This window comes from Pteropus vampyrus, unplaced genomic scaffold (genome assembly GCF_000151845.1).
Source record: "Pteropus vampyrus isolate Shadow unplaced genomic scaffold, Pvam_2.0 Scaffold446, whole genome shotgun sequence".
Lineage (NCBI taxonomy): Eukaryota > Metazoa > Chordata > Mammalia > Chiroptera > Pteropodidae > Pteropus > Pteropus vampyrus.
In genome coordinates, this window is record NW_011889227.1 from 548,600 (window position 1) to 549,543 (window position 944).

General features: G+C 54.0%; 1 protein-coding gene across 1 annotated transcript in view; it reads left to right on the plus strand.

Moving 5' to 3' along the window:
• The window catches only part of LRP5 (LDL receptor related protein 5), a 107,352-nt gene that overhangs the window by 99,474 nt on the left and 6,934 nt on the right, over positions 1-944 (plus strand). The window lies entirely within an intron of this gene.

Consider the following 944-nt stretch of genomic DNA (forward strand, 5'->3'; position numbering starts at 1 on the left):
CCAGGAGTTACAAAGAGATTTGCTTAGTCGTCTCAGGCCCACTGTGGCCAGCAGGCTCTTCCTTCAGACCTTGACTATGATACGTCTGTCTCTGCTCCCCTTCTGAGTTTTTCTTCTATAAGTGACGTGCTCAGTTGGTTCCTGCCACATATTGTCAGCACCGTGACTGCCACTGAGCTGTTCATGGGTCATTCTTACTGCCTCTCCCATAGCCACTGGGTCCTGTTCTTGGATAACTCAGATGCTGTCTGGTCACCGCCCACCATCCCCATTCATAATGACCGGCCATTTTGTGGAAGACGAGGGCCTGGGGGTGTCATCCCCTAAATGTTTCTATAAAGCCTCAGCTGTTAAATCTTTCCAGCCTTTCTCAAACCTTTTGAGAATTTGATGGAGGCCCTACACCAAGGATTGGCAAACTGGCCAGGGAGCCAAATCCAGACCACCATTTATTTTGGTAAATAAAGTTTGGGACACAGCCAGGCCCGTTTGTTCCTGTATCGTCTGTGGCTGGTCTTTGTGCTAACAAGGCAGAGTGAGCGGTTACAGTAGAGACCTATGGCCCACGAAGCCTACACACCGACTGCCCGGCGCTTTGCAGGAGCACCGGCTGAGCCCTGCTATGTCCCTCTGCCCCAGCACCGTGTTTTGGCCGCCAGCCCAGAGGATGGCAGGACCCCATTTGGGGTCTGTCCCCTCCCCCCTCCCACTGTAAACATTTCTCCAGAGCCACCCTTCATGCAGGCTCCGGGCTCCACCCTCTGTTTTAAAAGCTTCTTCCCCTGCTTGGTCACCAGCAAATAGTGCCACCTGTTTCTAGGACAGGGTCCCCTTGTCTTCAGTTCTCAAAGCAGGGCACCATGGGGAGCTTAGCTAGCAAGTATGCCTGATGGCTGAGCCCCCGGGTGGCTGCCTCCCTGGTGGGGCTGTAGCTCCTGACAGGA